This window comes from Furipterus horrens, unplaced genomic scaffold (genome assembly GCF_987537825.1).
Source record: "Furipterus horrens unplaced genomic scaffold, mFurHor1.1.pri manual_scaffold_1, whole genome shotgun sequence".
NCBI classification, from domain to species: Eukaryota; Metazoa; Chordata; class Mammalia; order Chiroptera; family Furipteridae; genus Furipterus; species Furipterus horrens.
The window spans coordinates 177,066,189-177,085,306 of NW_028327171.1; the positions used below are offsets into that span (position 1 = coordinate 177,066,189).

At 36.1% G+C, this 19,118-nt stretch overlaps 1 long non-coding RNA gene across 1 annotated transcript in view; it reads left to right on the plus strand.

Moving 5' to 3' along the window:
* Positions 1-17,846, plus strand: part of LOC150022345 (uncharacterized) — a 38,743-nt gene extending 20,897 nt beyond the window's left edge. Inside the window, exon 3 of the long non-coding RNA XR_016509437.1 lies at positions 17,767-17,846. This is a non-coding gene — a long non-coding RNA (uncharacterized LOC150022345). The remainder of the gene's footprint in view (positions 1-17,766) is intronic.
* Positions 17,847-19,118: the final 1,272 nt, after the last annotated feature.

Consider the following 19,118-nt stretch of genomic DNA (forward strand, 5'->3'; position numbering starts at 1 on the left):
AGAAGCTACGCCATCGTCTCTCGAGACGGACGGCTGCCGACGACGAGAGGTAGTGTTCCGGCTACCTCCATCTTTCTGCAGAGTAATTATCACTGTCAGGTGAACTGATCAAGTTCATTCCAATTTTAAAGTTACCTTTAGACAGGAGAAATTTGCAGGTAAATGCATTTGTGACTTCACTTTGGAATGCATCTATTAATAAATGGAAAATTCTGAACCATAGAAAAATACATTTAACCAATTGTTTTGAGTGTAGCTTTAGGAAACCTTGTCTCTGATGAAGTTTGATTTTCGTTTCTCTCTGAAAAGTCATATTGCAGTTTGTATAATCACTCTCATCCTCAGCTTTCTTAAGGAAATTCAATTCTGCATTGGACATTGTACTTGCTGGTATGTGAGTTTTATGCCAGAATTAATGAGCAGACCTCTACTCTTCTTGAAATATTATAATTGAATAGCTAACTTAATTTAAAGAGAAATGAAGGAATTAAGATAAGATAGTCATTAGTCTAGAAAGAGGAAGAGATAATCATTAGAAAACTGCCATCATAATATACCATTGAAGATGAAAGCTTAAAAGCCAGGCACCCAACTGGGGGTTGAGATTCCTTTATCTCCTTCCTGCGAAATGATTGCAGTCTCTGCTTTTCCATGACAGGGAACTCTTCATTCATTGTGCAAGAATTTATCAAACTTTTTTGATAACTCTGCATCTAGCTTTTCCATCTTGAGTTGAAACCCTTCTGTATGTAGCTCTTATATACTTGCCAAAATTATGACCCAAGAACTTTGCTGATACTTTGCTCTGGCTCTCTAAGATATGATGGCATAATGGAAGAGGCAGGTGAATACATTCCAATAATTTCCATCTTATGTGGAAGGGGTATACAGAAAGTGTCATGTGGATTTTTCCTCACTTCTTTTTACACATTGGTGTATGACATCATTCATCTGTCTGTATGTTGGATGAATGTTTTTCATTAGGTTTAGAGCTGCATTTGTAGCCTGAGATTTACCCTTCATCACTGAGCTTTTAGGGGATCAATAAATAGCATCTATCTTTCCTATTTAATTCAGAATAAGATGAAAGTCAGCCAGATGGCCATTAATACATCAATTTCATTTATATTAAAGCTTACTACCAGGGTTGGGGCAATACATGGTTTTAAGTATGTAGCTAACAGTCTCCTCATCAGTTTAAGCCTCATGACAGACCACCTAAAGTGAAGGTTTGAGTTCAGGATTATTTCATCACAATCCAGAAGATAGGAAAGGAGCGAAGGCAGTAAATCTCTAAATGCTTAAAGACTGAAAAATATGAGTAGTTCATATTTGAAGAATACAGACAGACTAGTGGATCAGAAGAAAGAGTGAAAGAGGTGTTGGGCAAAAGTTTGCATGTGTTATTCCATGGAAATACAAATATTGAGATTCTGGCTACTCCCAAAGATCCAACAGGTACAGGACTTTGCATCTTATTTTTAAGATGAATTTTATTACTCTTGTGGGTGTGTGTGTTTACAATCCTTTCATTTAAAACTTTGGAAGTTAGTTATGATCCCTTGTGAAAAGGAAACCTCCTATCCACTAATGCTATAACAGGAGTCTGTGCTAAGTACAGATAACTGTGTCAAGATTCAAGATTCAGACACTGTGTGTTGATTGTCATCGAGGTGTTGGACACCCTGCATATTGCCCTCACATTTAATTTAGCATAGTTTGTAGAAGCAGGTATGATTTAACAACTTTTCAGATAAGAGCTAATGATTATTTCTAAGGTCACACAAATATTAAACCCAGTATTTGAACAGATATATTGGGCAAGTTTTCTCATATTTATGCCTCCCTTTCCTTCCTGTTTATAAAAGGTCTAACAACTAATATCCTGCTGTCTCTGAGGACTGAAACAATTGTTTTTGCTTGTAATTTTGTGCAAATTTTAACTATTGATGAGCAAAAAGGCCAAGTGTAACTGAATATCCAAATTCACTCTTATAATTATTTTTGAAATACTGCCAAGACAATGCTTTGTCCTTTCAAATACTAGAACTTAATGCTCTAAAATTATAAAACAAGGCCACCTATCTGCTTGATTTAGGGGTTGCTTTCAAGGTAAATAACAATTCTGGCTGGTTTGGCTCAGTGGATTGAGCGTCGGCCTGCGAGCTAAGTGTCGCTGGTTCGATCTTCCAGTCAGGGCACATCAGAGAAGGAAAACTCTGACTCCAAAAAACCTCCGCTGCCTTGCGGCATACCTCTTCAGGGGAAAGGCTAAGGGAGTAAACCCCGACAGAAAATCCGGAGCCGGAGTCCCTAAGGCGGTTTGACGTTGTAGTCAATACCGGCAACTCCTGCGGCGCACCTGAACCCAAGCTGTATTGACTCCGTCTTTCCCTTGGACCCTTCAGCTGCGAAGAGAGGGGGGGGTCTGCTGCATGGGCAATAGCAGACCCTCCATATCACCCTGCCCAGGCTCTGTAGCTTCAGCTTCACTGGAGAGGACACTCCAGCGTCATCGCAAGATGTCGATTCAACACGGGAGGAGACAGATACCGTGTCACTCTCGAGTCGGACTGCACAGCCATTCTCGGCGGTGCAGATAGACTCTTAAGAAGCTACACCATCGTCTCTCGAGACGGACAGCTGCCGACGACGACGACGACGACGACGATGATCTTAAAATGGTGGGTGCAGATTCAGAGGCTTCCAAAATCCTTGCAACTGTTTTTGACTGAATCCTGCAGTGTTTTGTATATACATATTGAGGCCTCTTCAGAATGTATTTAAAATGAAGTTCTCATATAAAGCTCTATAATTCAATTAAGAGATTCTGTAGATATGATACAAATTCAATGCAGTACAATCCCCCTAAAACATTTAGCTGTCTTTAAAGAAAATCAGTCTTTCCCCCAGGCTTTGGCAGTTCAGGGAGAGTCTGCTGAGATGACAGCCGCCAGCAGCCAGCAGTCTGCATCCTGCTTGGCAGCTGACGGTAAGCTTTGGCTGTGACTGTGCAATCCCATTTTAAACTCCTGTCTCTGGATGTGTCAGTTCTAACTTGGCAGTGAGGTGGAATAAACAGTTAAATCTTTAGATCTGGGAATTTAATTAAAGCGCTGTATAATGAAACACAACCCTGGATTTCATGATTTGTAAATATACATTTAGAGATAAATAATGATAAACATCTAAAATGATGGTAAGTTTCCTTTGCTGTTCTAAATTTTATATTAGAGTGTGTTTCTATATACAGTAAAAACTCACCAGAAGTTTATACAGGATTTAGTACTCTAAGAGTGGCTTGTTAAGTGGCCTACTGCTTTCTTCAGTAAGGTCATTCAGCAGAGTTCAAAATGCAGAGCGCAGGAGAACAAATTCACAGCTCTGTCTTCCACCTGGACACAGAGTTATAGCTCAGTCCTTTGCTGCTGGCTGGCTTAGCTTTGACCTTTCACACTGTTCTAGCCTCCTAGAAGTCACTCTCCTGAGAATGGGGTAAAAATTCTGTTAAGCATTTTAAGGAATCAGGTGCACTGTGACCTCATGCCTTCGACTACTTGCTTTTCTTAAGGAGCTACAGTAGACATTCACAAAAGATCATTGTGGGAACATTCTAGAAAAATGTGTTGAAAGATTCTTCTGTGGTGTCAGCATTGGGAAAAGTGGTTGCACCTGCAGAATTTTGGAACTGTGAAATGTCAGACAAGGACAGAACCCAGAGCTAAACTATATTTGAGGAAGCATGAGCAATGGAGAGAAACTACCTGACACATAGCAAGGAAGTTGTTTAAGAATCCAGATCCTCTAATCCCTAGTCTGGTTCCTCATCAACTCATAACACATCTCATTCAAACAGAATAATTATAGTTTTAAAAACAAACTTCTTGTTTGTATGTTTCATCTGACTCGTCGTCGTCGTCGGCAGCCGTCCGTCTCGAGAGACGATGGTGTAGCTTCTTAAGAGTCTATCTGCACCGCCGAGAATGGCTGTGCAGTCCGACTCGGGAGTGACATGGTAGTATCTGTCTCCTCCCGTGTTGAATCGACATCTTGCGATGACGCTGAAGCTACAGAGCCTGGGCAGGGTGATATGGAGGGTCTGCTGTTGCCCATGCAGCAGACCCCCCCTCTCTTCGCAGCTGAAGGATCCAAGGGAAAGACGGAGTCAATACAGCTTGGGTTCAGGTGCGCCGCAGGAGTTGCCGGTGTTGACTACAATGTCAAACCGCCTTAGGGACTCCGGCTCCGGATTTTCTGTCGGGGTTTACTCCCTTAGCCTTTCCCCTGAAGAGGTATGCCGCAAGGCAGCGGAGGTTTTTTGGAGTCAGAGTTTTCCTTCTCTGACTGGGGACAACAAAATTTCCATGACCGCATAACTCATCATAATTTCAGTGTTTAAGAAAATCTATCAGATACTGGTTAAGGTAATTTTTCAGTGTTCATACTTAAGCATATAAATAAAGCATGCTGCAGAGCAAAACACTGGGATTTAGCAGTAAAAATACCTAGATAATTGCAAAGTGGTAAAGAATATGGACTGTAGACCCAGACTCCAGGTTTGAATGCTTACTTTGCCAGCTGGGAACCTGGGGCACATCACAGGATTGTTTGATAATTAAATTAACATACAAGCCCTGTCTAGAAAGTATCCAGTGACATAATATAAAGAGATATTTATTGAAGAAGATACAAGAAACACTGTACATAGGACAATGATGCCTCAGTCCCCTTCAAAGTTGGCACCTTGGAACCTCACACAGTTCTCCCACTTGCTATCAGCTGCCCCATCATATTTTACTGTATCTCACTGATGGTCTGAAATCTCTTCCCTTTCAGAGGTGATTTTAGTTTTTGGAAAAAGCCAGAAGTCACAGGGTGCCAAATCTGGGCTGTAGGAAGGCTAAGTCACCTGAGTGATTTGATGTTTTGCCAAAAATCTCTGCCTGAAATGTGAGGCATGAGAAGGCTTGTTGTGATGAAGTTGCCAATCACCAGTTACCCACAGCTGCAGCCATTTTAGTCATTTTGCATCTCTCAACCAATAAAGAACATTGAGGTAGTACTCCTTAGTAATTGTTTGGCCTGGGGCAGGCATACTTGTGATGGACAACATCTTCCCAGTCAAAAAACACGGTTGACATGGCCTTAATCATGTTGCTATTTGCCGTACCTTCTTCGGGTGTGGAGAACCAGGTAACGTCCATTGGGATGACTGGGCCTTTGTTTCTGGATGGTAGCCATAGACCCACCATTTATCTCTAGTTGTGATCTTCTTAAGGAAATCTGGTTCATTGGTAGCAGTTTGAATCAAGTCAATAGCAACTGCAGCATGATGCTCCTTCTGCTCTGGTAGCAGAAGCCATGAAATGCATTTTTCCATGACATGTTTCATGCCAAGATCCTCTGTCAAAAACTCAGACACAGTAGTTTTTGCAACCCCAGATCAGCTTCTAGTTCTCACACTGTCAGTTGCTACTCTTTGTTGATTGCAGCCCATACACGTTCGACATTCTCAGGTGTTCTGCTTGTTGCAGGCCTTCCAGAATGTGGATCACTTTCAACAGAATCTCAACCATCTTTGAAGCATTAATTCCACACTTTTATTTGCACTGCACTCATTGCATTGTCTCCAAATGTCTTCTGAATCATCTGAATACTTTCTGTGGAGGAATGTTCAAGCTTAATGCAAAATTTGATGCAGATGTGTTGCTCTACTCAGTTATTTTGAAAGCAACAGCCACACAGTACACAGTCTCACTCAAAGGCATCTACTGCCCCCATTGACTAGTACAGTGAAGTCGTCATTGTTCATGTGTGCGCATTCCAGTTCACTCTCTTTGCCAGGTTACATCAATGTTACACAGACTATTCTAATATATTAACAATGGCTGGACTTTCTCCAGACAGACCTTTTATGGTAAGTGCTTAGAAGAGAAATTGACACATGGTAAGTTTATATAAGGGTTAACTATTACTATTATTAATTGGATAAACACATATATCTTCCCTAATATGCATGAGAATCAGTTATTTGACCTGTAAACCATGTATGTTGTCTTTTAAAGTTTATATTAACAGTTAAATTATACATAATAAAATATGCTAAATACATATTTTTGAGTTGAATTATATAAATTAATTTCCTTTATTAAAATATTTATTTTTTAGCACTAGGGTCAAATAGGAGTCCCTCACTAAAGGCCATATACATACTCTTTTTTTTAAAGTATATTTTATTGATTATGTTGTTACAGTAGTTCCAATTTTTTTCCCCTTTGCTCCCCTCTGCCCAGTACCCCTTTCCCTTCAGCAGTCCCACCCCCCCTTAGTTCATGTCCATGGGTCATGGATATAAGTTCTTTGGCTTCAGCCTTTCCTATATTATTCTTAACACCCCCCTGTGTATTTTGTATCAACTGATTATGCTTCTTAGTCCCTGCACCATTTCCCCATTTTTCCCTCTTCCCTCTCCCAGCTGATAACCCTCCAAATGATCCCCATACCTATGATTCTGTTCCTATTCTGGTTTGCTTAGTTGGATTTTGATTTTATTTTTTAGATTCAGTTGTTGATACTTGTGAGTTTGATGTCATTTTAGTGTTCATAGTTTTGATCTTTTCCTTAAGTAAATCCCTACGACATTTCATATAATAATGGCTTAATGATGGTGAACTCCTTTAGCTTCATCTTGTCTGGGAAGCACTTCATCTGCCCTTCCATTCCAAATGATAGCTTTGCTGGATAGAGTAATCTTGGTTGTAGGTTGCTTTTCATCATATTGAATACTGCTTGCCAGTCCCTTCCTGCCTGCAAAGTGTCCTCTGAGAAATCAGCTGATAGTCTTACAGGCACCCCCCTATAGGCAACTCTCCACCTCTCTCTTGCTGCCCACAGGACTCTGTCTTTATCTTTCACCTTTGGCATCTCAATCATGATGCGTCCTGGTGTGGTCCCCTCTGAGTCCAGCTCGCCCGGGACCCTCCGTACTTCCCAGACCTGTATGTCCATCTCCTTCACAAAATTTGGGAAGTTTTTCTTACTGTTTTCAATTCTTGCTTCCTCATTCTGCACTGGTTGACTTTTTTTTTTTTCCTTATGTTCCAAATCATTGATTTGAATCCCGGTTTCCTTCCCTTCACCATTGGTTTTGTGTGGATTTTCCTTCGTTTCACTTAGAATAGTCTTGACTTCTTTTCTTATGCATTTGCCATACTCAAGCATATCTGTCAAGCCTGTGAGCATCTTTATCACCAGTGTTTTGAATTCTGCATCTGTTAGGTTGGCTATCTCCTCATCGCTTAGTTCTCCCACTGGAACCTTGATCCGTTCCCCCTTTTGGGCCATACTTCTCTGTCTCCTCATTCTGACAGGCTCCTGTGTTTGTTTGCCTCTGCATCCCAGGTAGAGCTGTCGCTCCTGTTACGTTGTAAGGAATGGAGCCTTAGGGATTCATTAGTAAAGGGAGACCTGTTTCACCACGTTGTGGCACTGTATGTGGGGAAGTGGTGTGAGAGAGAACAATGCCACCTGCCCAGCACTCGCCCCTTTTCCAGGCACCTCTCCCACTTCTGCACAGGAATGGCGCCCCTCTAGCTGCTGCCCTGGCCTTCGCTCCCAGAATGGGTGGGTCTGTGGACATTCTAGGACTGTGGGGGACCTTTAAACAAGCAGACTCTGCTAAGAGACCGTCAGTTTTCACCTCCACCCCAACCCTCCCTGGTCTGCACAGTCAGAAACAATGAGGCTTGATTTTCCCCAGTGCTGGGTCTGTGAGCTGCTAGCTCTGGTGAAGAGCTGGGAACGCTCCCCAGGTGTCCCTTCTGACTTTGTAAAATGTGTGACTGCACTTTCTTTCAGCTACTGCTGCTGCTTCCACCACACCATGTCCTCTCCAGCCCTCCTACCTGTCTGAATGAGTATTTCTTCTTTATATCTTTGTTTGATGGACTCCCCTGTAGTTTGATTTTCTAGAACTTCTGGTTGTTTCTAGTTTTGAGGTAGTTGTATTCCTTCTTAGTCATGAAGGGAGATGCAGCATGTCTGTCTACCCATATACATGCTCTTCATGTTGTACTCTCACAGTTCTGGGGGTAACATTTCTCAGTACATTGTCACTGTGAATGGTGTAGAACATAAGACATGTGGCGTGTGTGGCAACCTGCCCTCACTTGGGCAGCCTCCACTTGCTTAAAATCCACTTGTTTCTCAAGATGTCATGATCTCCTTGAATGCAGATATTTTGACATTCTCACCTTTAAGATTCCTAGAATAAATAGTATGCTTCATATCTAATATATGTGACACAAATTACTATGGGATGAATGAATGCATTTCTACTAAATTTTTTTTATTTCTAAAACCCATTTTTTAAAAGAAGATTTAGGTTTTCAGCAAAATTGAAGGTCAGGTACAGAGATTTTCCATATACCCCACCCCAACACATGCATAGCCTCTCTCATTAAGTGCATTGCTCATCATAATGGAACTTTTTCTTAAAACTAGGAATGAACCTGAATTAACATATTATAAGTTTATAGTTTATCTCTGAGTTCACTCTTGGAATTGTACATTCGATGCATTTAGACAAAGGTCTACCATACAGAGTATTTTCACTCCCCCCAAATCCTCTGTTTGTTCATATAACTCTTACCTACCCTTACCCCTTACAACAACTGATTGTTTATGACCTCCACAGCTTTGTCTTTTCTAGAACATAATATATTTGGAATCATATAATATGTAGCCCTTTCAGGTTGGCTTCTTTCCCCTAGCAATATGAACTCAAGCTTCCTGCATGTCTCTTCAGGCTTCGTAGCTCATTTCAGTTCAGCATGGAATAATATATTATTGTTTGGATGTACCATAGTTTATTTATCCATTGTGCTATTGAAAGACATCAGTCTTGGCAATTATGAATAAAGCTTTTATAGACATCTGGGTGCACATTTCTGTGTGGACATAAGTTTTGAACTCCTTTGGGTAAATACCAAGGACCACAATTGATAGATGGTATGGTTTGAGAACATTTAGTTTTGTAAGAAACTGTAATACATTTTTCTGAGAGAAGAAAAGTTATGTTTGGTTCAATTACTGTGTCATTTTTTTATTTAAATAAACTATTAGATATATCTTGTCATTTAAATTAAGTGCTTATTTAATGTCTTTTTGCAAGACAAAAGTGTTTTACTCCTAGTTTACCCCTAGAGACAAGATTTTCTCATGAATTTAAAACATTTTTAGTATCTTCAACATGACTGTTATATTTAAAAAGGTATTCCATGGTTTCTTGAGGAAAACTTCTATTGTTGTATGTTTTCAAATAAAACACACCAATAACATTATCAAGTACATAGTATGTTATGAGCACTGTATAAACTTTTGACATACACCGTCTTACTTAACTCTTTACAACAATACTATCATCATCCTTATTTCATAAATAGGAAAACTGCAGTGTTTAATATCTTATATTAGAAATATGAAGACCCTTACCCAAAGCCACATACCTGGTATTGATGGAGTCAGACTTTAAACTCGATTAGTCTGCATTCAGAGCCTGAAGGTAACAGTTATGCCACTCTGCCTCCCTCCTGACCTTGTTGAGAGTTCATCATTCTAAGGTCAGTAGTGAACAGGAATTTGTAGAACTCAAGAGGAAAGAGAGAGAGGTTGCTAACATTGCCTGATTTTTTAAACATTGGTCTTTGAGGGAAAGCTACTGGTTTTCATTACTTTCATGTTAAAATCTCTTAGAAGACCGTGGAGCTCTACTACCTTTCATTACCTGATAACCACATAAGAATGGCCTGGTGGTGTGTTGATAACCAATGCTCAGGGCGCAACCAAATGCATTTCTAGATTTTAGGCCTCCTCGTAGTAGTCAGGGATACATTAACTTATCTTTATTAATAGCTATAGGTATCCAGGACCATAATATCTATTACTGAGATTTCCATATCTAATAAAGACAATTTTAATTACATTCATTGCAACTACCAAAGCTAGATTTTCCATTGTCCTTCTGCCTAAAGTAAAGATTATATACTCCTTGCCTCCTTCTTTCTCCTGTCCTGATAGGTAAATCTGGTTGAAGTTCTTCTAGTAATTGTACAAAGAATGTTTTAAAGTGTTTATCTCTAGATATTCTTAAGATTTTTCTTTGGTCGTAATATTCCAAATTGCATGGTGAATAAATTCTAGACTGAGGTATAGCAAGTTGAAGTTTTCAGGATTCATCTAACTCCAATGAAGTGACACTTATTTTCTTTAGCCATAAAAATGAATGCCATTTTTAAGTCAGTGATCTAGGATGGTACATAAATGGAGGGGCAAAAACATAACATTAGTAAGTATGGGTTAAGTTCATTAAGACTTTGTTGAAAAAATAACCACTTTTTTTTTCCTAAATGTATGTGGTATAATTGCAAAAACCAAAAACAGATCATTCTGTTCTGAAATTGTAACTGTGTTGGCATTGTGTTTTGACTTCATAAAACTTAGCATTTCATTAATTTAACATCTATTCTTGACTTATATATTGTTATATTTAAACACAAGAGAAAATAAAAATTAACTTGGACTAAAAAAGAAAAGTCTATAGTGAGGCTGAGATAACAGACATAAGTAAAGTTGACAGTAGACTTAGCAGGAACAATATTTCTTCCAAGGGTACATTACAGCTGAAGTGTGTTATAGCAACCCCCTTATTTGAGTGAAGACTGGTTTTTTTTTTTTTCTTACACTTATTGAGAAGTTTCATGCTCTAAAATTATACATAATCAGAAAATTTTCTGTCTGAAATCATATCAAGAATTAAAGATACCATTACTGCCTGAGGGTACCTAAGTTACCTTGACATAGAGAAAAGAAGCTCAATACCCAACACAATCACAGAGCTTCAGATATGAGGTTTCTAACACAACATTCTACATTTACCCTTTGAGTGCCATGCATAATTCAAAATTTGGATCAACATGAGAAAAATTATATCAATATATAACCTGAGGTACAAAAAAAGAGAACAAAACATAAAATACAAATTATTCCACTGTTATTTACATTTATAGCCATCAAAAAAAGAGTCTCTGGGAGCAAAGCTGGCACTTTTGGGAAAATTTGTCAGTGTCACTCACAGTGATGTTGGCACTCAAAGGGTTTATCTTGCCTTTGTGGCACCCAAGAAAACAGGAGTTGGAAGCCACTTTTTAGGCTGTATACCTTTACACACAGCCTTGCTTTATGCCTAAAAGTACTCCATTTACATTTCTCTAAAACTTCACCTTTCCCTGAGGAGTCTTATAGAACTTCATCTTTTCATTTGTTTAATGGAATATCCCAGATTTCTATTAGTGTGTGGACTAGTTTTTCCCTGGTAGTTATAGACTGATTATTGAACTAGGATAAGGGGTTAAAGATATCTGAAGAAAGAAAAATTTAATACATGAAAAAAATGAGTGATAAAACTAGTAGAAATAAGGAGTGCAAGTTGGGTGGGAAATGTTTATGCAATAGGATTAATTGATAAATATGTGACATGCACTTTTCTAGGGGTAGGCAACAAATTTGAGTCTAAGCATGTAAGCAACAAAGAGAAAAACAATTATTTTCAAAGCTGTAAGACAGTTATCAAAAACAAGCCAATTGCTAGAAAAAGTCCAATCCTTCCTGCCACTTGCAATAAGTGTGTCCTCATAAAGAAACATTGTGATGAAGCAAATTGTATTCTCAAATATATTTTAAAATTGAATAGAGACTAACAATATGTTCTACAAAGCAACCATGTTATTGAAGTTCCTCTGGACTAAATAGTCATTTCAACTTGTGTCTATAATGATCACATTTCTTCTCTGGCCCTGTCTTAATTGTGTGACCCTCTCTTACCATTATCTTGTCCTCTGTGGAATATGAAAAGGCCCTGGTGAAAGCACTGACTGGAATTTAGCAACATAGAAATTAAGGGAAAACAGATATCCCTGCTTTGTTCCTGATCTGAAAGGCAGCACTTGTAGTTTTTGCCCATTGAGTGTGATGCTGGCAGTGCATTTGTCATATATGGCCTTTATTATGTTTAGGTATGTTCTCGCTCATCCCACTTTGCTGAAAGTTTTTATAATAAATGGATGCTGGATTTTATCAAATGCTTTTTAGCATCTATTGATATGATCATGTGGTTTTTATCCTTCATTTTGTTTATGCAGTGAATCACATTTATTGATTTGAGAATTTTGTACTAACCTTGCATTCCCAGAATAAACCCTACTTGATCATGGTGTATGATATTTTTGATGAATTGCCTGTTCAGTTTGCTAATATTGTGTTAAGAATTTTAGCATCTATGTTCAGCAAGGATATTGGCCTATAACTTCCTTTTTTGTAGTGTCTTTATCTGGTTCTGAAATTAGAATAATGTTGGCTTCATAAAATGAACTTGGGGGCCTTTCCTCCTCTTGAATCTTATAAAACAGTTTGAGAAGAAGAGGTGTTAGTTCTTCTGGAATGTTTGGTGAAATTCTCCTGTGAATTCTTCCAGTCCAGGGCTTTTGTTTGTTGGGAATTTTTTTTTTTTTTTTGTATTACTGCCTCAATTTCACTACGTGTAATCTGTTTATTCAGATCCTCTGATTGCTTCTGATTTAGTTTTGAAAAATTGTATATTTCTAGGAATTTACCCACTTCACCCAGTTTGTCCAGTTTGTTGGCAGATAGTTGTTCATAATATTTTCTTGTAATTCTTTGTAGTTCTTTGGTGTCAGTTATTATTTCTTCTCTTTCATTTTTGATTTTATTTGAGTCCTCTCTCTTCTTTTCTTAATGAGTCTGGTTAACAGTTTGTCAATCTTGTTTATCTTTTCAAAGAACTAGCTCTTGGATTCATTTATCTTTTGTATAATTTTTTTAGATTCTATTTTATTTATTTCTGCTCTGATCTTTATTGTTTCCTTCCTTTTACTCACATTGGGCTTTATTTCTTGTTCCTTTTCAAGGTCCTCTAGGTGTAAAGTTAGACTGTTTAGTTGAGGTTTTTTAATTTTATTTTTGAAATAGGCCTGTAATATTATTAATTTCCCTCTTAGGATTGCTTTCCCTGTGTCTCACAGATTTTGGAATGTTGTGTTATCATTTTCATTTGTTTCAAGGTATTACCTGATTTCTTCCTTGATATTCTTGTTGACCCATTCATTGTTTAATAACATGCTATTTAGCTTCCATGTCTTTGTGTGTTTTTCAGTGTTCTTCTTGTGATTGATTTCTAGTTTCATACCAATATGGTTAGAGAAGATGCTTGATATAAATTCATTCTTCTTGAATTTACTGAGACTTGTTTTGTGTGCTAACATGTGGTCTATCCTAGAAAACATTCCATGTGCACTTGAAAAGTATGTATATTCTGCTGTTTTGGGATAAAATGCTCACTTATTCAACATAGTGCTGGAATTCTTAGCCACAGCAATCAGATAAGAGGAAATAAAAAGCATCCAAATTGGAAAGGAAGAAGTGAAATCATGTTTATTTAAAGATGACATGATACTGTACATGGAGAACCGCAAAGATTCCACCAAGAAACTTCTAGAACAGATAAATGAATTTGGCAAACTGGCAGGATACAAAATTAATATCCAGAAATCAGTTGCATTTTTATATGCTAATAACAAACTAACAGAGAGGAAAATTAAGAAAATAATCTTATTCAAATTTGCTTCAAAAAGAATAAAATACCTGGGAATAAATCTAACCAGGTATGTAAAAGACCTATACTCAGAAAATTATAAGACCCTGAAGAAAGAAATAGAAGATACAAATAAGTGGAAGCACATACCATGTTCATGGATAGGAAGAATTAGCATCATTAAAATGTCCATACCACCCAAAAGCAATCTATAAATTCAGTGTAATTCTGATCAAGATACCAATGACATATTTCACATAACTAGAACAAATATTTCAAAATTTTATGTGGAACCCCAAAGAACCCCAAATAGCCACAGGGATCTTAAGAAAGAACAAAGTTGGAGGTATCATGCTACCTAATATCAAACTATACTATAATACCATAGTAATAAAACAGCATGGTACTGGCATAAAAACAGACACATAGATCAATTAAAGATAAATAAAAATTCCATTTTATAAATTATTTCAAATGCATAGGTTCAATTTTAAGTTCTCTATTTATATACTTTTCTGTTTTTAATAAAACTTCATCTATTAGAACTCAGAAAGAACAGAGATCCTTTGTTTTGATTTAAGGGGCTTAAATCAATAATTTAATTATTTTAGTTCTCTTTTTCATTTATGAGGCCCAGACTTCATATTGCTTTAAGAGAATTAGTTTCTCTGTGTGTTATGTTTATATTTTTATAATTTGTATAATTCTAATTAAAAATTATTTTGTTGTAATTATGGAGTACATGTAGATTAATTTAGGATTATATTATATACAGTGTTTTTATATCATTAATTTACTTAGGACCAATGGATATTTAGATGTACATATGCTTTCCTAACAAATAGATATTATTTGCAGATACTTGAAATACCAAGCATCTCCAGAAGACTTCTTTGCACCTGGACAGTAGATAGTTTCTGATTTGGATATAGAAACTATGACTTGAGAAAGCAGAGAGTGGTATTCTTAGGGCTGCTAAATTTCAAATTATCCCAAACCTTAGCTCCTAAGGATCTGCCTGAATTATAGAGGGAATAGTTTATTCAGGTTATATTTTTTCACACAGATTACAAATATTTAGGAGCTCTAGGAAAATATCTTTCCTAAATTGCCTTAACCTCACATAGTGATAAGTGCCTATATTACTTGGTATTGATTAAACATTGGTTTAAATAGCTGAGAAGAAAAAGGGAGACAAATTGATTTTGTGTAATGGTGTTAAAGTCTCTAAATTGTTTACCATGAGAATAAAAACTAATTTTTGGGAAAACTGCTACTAGAGTTTATCTCTGGGAAACACACAGATACACATACACACACACACTCATGAGGGATTTTATTTATCTTTTAGATAAGCTCTGAGGGGCCTATGGAAAGTCATTACATTGTAAAGACATAAAAAGTATTTTTCCCTAATGTGTTTGCATTGTTGTTAAAATCAACATTTATAGTAAAACTATGTGAGCAGCCCATTGATATTTTAAGTAGTGTAAACCTTGGCAGAGAACTATTTATTTTAGTAAACACTATTTTTTACATAGAATTTTTTCCTCATAGCATCTTCTTCAATGTATTGTAAACGACAGTTTTCAGGAAAATATTCAGGGTATCTTAGACATACTAATACTCAGAAAATGAGTTAGATAATACTCAAATTTTACATTCATAATAATTAAAAGTCTTTAAACTGGAAGTTTTTCTGATTCATAGATATATGTTTCTGTACTAAATATGCTATTTTCATATTTAATAAAATAATACATTAACCCCAGCCCATTAAAAATGAATAATTAATTAATGTTTTACTTTACAATTAAGTGACAAAACCCTGCTTCAGTAAAATACAATGCACTTTGAAAAAAATCAATGTAATTTCACATCTTAGAAGAACAAATGTTATTGTAAGTAACTATGTCTTATAAATGACTTTCAATTTTCTTTTAAAGTCAAAATACACTTTGCTTGGATTTATCTTTGAATTTTATTTTACTTTATATTATAATGACAGTAAAATAGCTCTTAACCAACTCAACCTAGTAAACTTACTGTATAATGTTTCTTCATTTTCATCAGTAGCAATAATTTTTTTATTCTACTCTGAATTAGTATCTCTACCAAGGGGGTCCTATTTGTTCTTGTTTGTTATGCACCATTTAAAAATTTAGTTCTATTCTAATTTTTCTGCTCTTTTTTGCAGTAAAAATCTACTAATGAATGTATAGTATTTGTAGTAAGTTTACACGGAATGGTTAGAGTATAATTCTGAAGCAATTTTTTGATAACATTTGATGGTATCAGTCTTTCTCCATTCCTTCAGTTCCTGAGTCACTGGCAATAAGTCCTGTTGCAGAATTGAATAGATAATAGTGCTGAGAAGTAGAAGGAATAGAGGTATTTGATGGAGTTGAAGTAGTAGCGTTTAAACACCAAAATCTGGCTACAGTGGGAAAACATATTTCAGCCTAGTGCAGGTAATCACAGATGAAATGGTTGTTTCCAGAGAAGACAAGATTGGATATATGTGTCTGACAGAAAATGATTATAAAACTAATATTGCATCTTCATTAAAAATGTGTCAAGCTTTGCTTGTGACATTTTTTCACATGTTATGAAGCTGGCAATACATGTATGATGGGAAGGCTGTCCTATTTGGAGAACATTTAACATTTTTCTATTTCTGGACGTATATGTTGGTTTATAGCACATCATGTTATAAAATATTTGCACATGCTCATTCAATAAACTTTTTCTTGCAGCTCCAATAGTGGTTTTGGGATTTTTCTTTCAAACATTAGCTATTTTTTAAAATTGGCTATAACAATTTAAATAAAGCATTTCCTCTATTAGTAGCATTTAATAACAATAAGCTTTTTTTTGACTTAAGAAAACAAAGTCCAATAGCTTTTGTATTTTTCTTAAACTTGTCCAACATTTTTTAACATATTAAAAACTCAAGAAAAATTTTAGTTCTAATTAAACAACATTATAAAATAACTGGGGGAAATAATTTGAAAGTATTTATATTTTAAAATAAAAAAGCATAAATAGAATTTTTATGAAATAAACCACAGAAAGTACATATGACTTTTATTATCAAAAGGAATTTTAGGGTCAATATTAAGAAAAAACATTCTTTATAATAGATGAGACACAAGGTACCAGATTAATTAATGGTTGTCTTAAATTAAGAATTACTCATTGTTCTGTTTGCCATATACAACTAATATTTTCTCAAAAGGACTCAGCAAATTTTTAATGACTAAATGCTAAAAAAATCTTTCTTCATTGAAGACTGAATTTTGCAGATTAAAAAAAAAAGATTTTATTTATTTACTTTTAGAGAGAGGAAAAGGGAGTGAGAAAGAGAGAGGAGAGAAACATGAAAGAGATACACCCATCAGCTGTCTCTCACACACCCCCAGCTGGGGACCTGGCCTGCAACCCAGGCTTGGGCCCTGACTCAGAATCAAACCAGCAACCTTTCAGTTAGCAGGCTGGTGAGCTACATCAGCCAGGACCACAGATGTCTTTGAATTAATATACCAAAGTCAGCAGTATCAAAATAATTTTTCAAGGCTTCATTATAATGTTGATTCAGAAAATTAGCTTTGAGAATTTAATGATGCCTGAAGGACATCTAATAAGATTGACTGCATGGACATTAAGGATGTCTTTAAACAATTCAAGTTAAAAAAATAGATAGTTTTAGCTATAATTGCTACTCCTACTTTCTAAGACATATTTGCTCTATAAAAGTCAAGTATATTCATCCTTTACCATATATTCTTTCTAATTTTTTTATAGATAAAAGAAATTAAGGTATGGATGTGACATCACAGTTTACTCTGGCTAATAACCTCCACTCTGATTATTAAATTTGATTGGAGAAAACAGGAGAGGTAGACTGCATGAATAGCTTATCTGCTTTAACTGCAGGGTTCTGTATTTGGGTCAAAATATTAGATTTGAAGGACTAACTTGTAACATTTTTTACTCACATAGTTAATATAGCTTATAATTAAATGTATGCATTTGATTAAAGAAAGTAAAACTTAACTTTGCCTTGACACCATTACAACTGAGCACATCCTGTTCCACAGTAAGAAAAAAAGAGAAAGAGAAGAAGGAAGAAAGGAAGGAAAAAAAGAAGGAAGGAAGGAAGGAAGGAAAGAAGGAAGGAAGGAAGGAAGGAAGGAAAGGAAGGAAGAAAGAAAAAACTTGCATCTTGGAAAAAACTAAAAAGTTTGGATTCTCTTTTAAACCATTTGCAGGTAAAAATATAATTTTTATTTTCTTAATGCTATTACCTATGAAATTTCTTTCCAAAGGTAGAGGTCCCAACAAAATGCCCAGGTTGATTTAACCACTGGTGCTGATTAGACAAATATTGTCCAAGAGGTGTAGCTCGTGGGCAGCTTATAGCTGTCAGCTTTTTCCAGCTTCAGGGGTAAGTCTCGCTATTCAGAGATGAAAGTTTTTCATTTGGTGTCTCTATTACTGTTTCAGATTCTGTTTCTCTTTCTGGAGTATGTCTGGTTCTTGGTGAGGTTTGATTCACTTTTGTACTGGTTACCAATTTATGACTTCTGTTGGTGATAAAACACTGGGAGCCTAGTTTTGATTGTAGGATCTGGTTTACTGGTTTTGTCAGGTAACAAATGACAGAAAGGGTGGGTTTACCCCTTATGTTGTCATTTGCATTAGTATCTTGTTCTAGATGATTTTATCTCCTCTCATTTGGAATACCCATATCTTTGCTACCAGGCTATAAGACATTATAGGTCATAGATTTAGTAGGATTATTCACTTATATTAGTTATAAGGTTGGAAAGTGGCTTATGTCATTTTTGGTCCTCAGTATGGAGGCTATAGCATACTCTGTTGTTTGGTTTGTTTATGTCCTATTAAGAGCTTAAATAATTTAAAGAAAACAAAAACCACACAAAAACAAAGCTTTGTGTCCTCTGGGTGCAGGGGAAGCACTGCGTCAAGGAAGTCATAACAAATGTATTTTAGATATTCTTTGTGCTTCCTTGACCTTCTCATTACACAGCTGATACAATCAGCAGGTGAGTTTTTGTTGAAAATGTTAATTACATGCTGATCTACCTCATGGCTAAATTTGTAAAACTGAATCTGTTCGTTTTCTGTTTGTAAATATATTTAAAAAGACTTTTATCATCTCACCAAGAATATTTTTTTAATTATAACTTTTGGGGGGTGGATTCGGGTTGACACATTTTCTTTCTTGTTTTGAACTTCTGAATACTAGCAGTTAGTCTTAAAAATCCCATCGTTTTTGTACACCATAGTCATATGTACATGGTTTAGAGATCAGAACTTTTTGACTTTTGAGATACCTTTAGTTAGTTTCAATAACAATTGTATGAATGTAGCTCACTGTGTGTTAAAACTGAAATGTAGTTAAATGCGTAAGATCATTCCTGGCTTG